This window comes from Penaeus monodon, chromosome 25 (assembly GCF_015228065.2).
Source record: "Penaeus monodon isolate SGIC_2016 chromosome 25, NSTDA_Pmon_1, whole genome shotgun sequence".
NCBI classification, from domain to species: domain Eukaryota; kingdom Metazoa; phylum Arthropoda; class Malacostraca; order Decapoda; family Penaeidae; genus Penaeus; species Penaeus monodon.
This window is the reverse complement of record NC_051410.1, coordinates 2,303,316-2,303,674: the sequence shown is the minus strand read 5'-3', so window position 1 is coordinate 2,303,674 and position 359 is coordinate 2,303,316.

Sequence of the window (359 nt, the reverse complement as noted above, 5' to 3'; positions counted from 1 at the left end):
GAATGCCATATCTCACAGCAAAGTCTATGATGATTCATGTCTATGGCCTTAATTATCAAGTCTTTCCTGCTTCTTCCGCTAAGTTTAAAGTCACTGACTCTTGCCTCTGCAAAACAAGCCCCACTAATCATTCCTTGGCGGAAATCAGGCGTCCAGAATTATAGATCAAATCCCCGGTCGCGTGATCATCCTAACTACAGTCGCTTATGGCTATGTTGCGCCGCATTTTGCCTATGTTGGGACTCCTTGCTCCTTCCAGAGACATGACCTCCGCGCTCGTGACCTCCAGGCTTGGCATATGAGGTCGCCTGTGTTGGGGGCGAGTTGTGTGTGAGTGCGAGAGAGATAGAGCTCTCTTG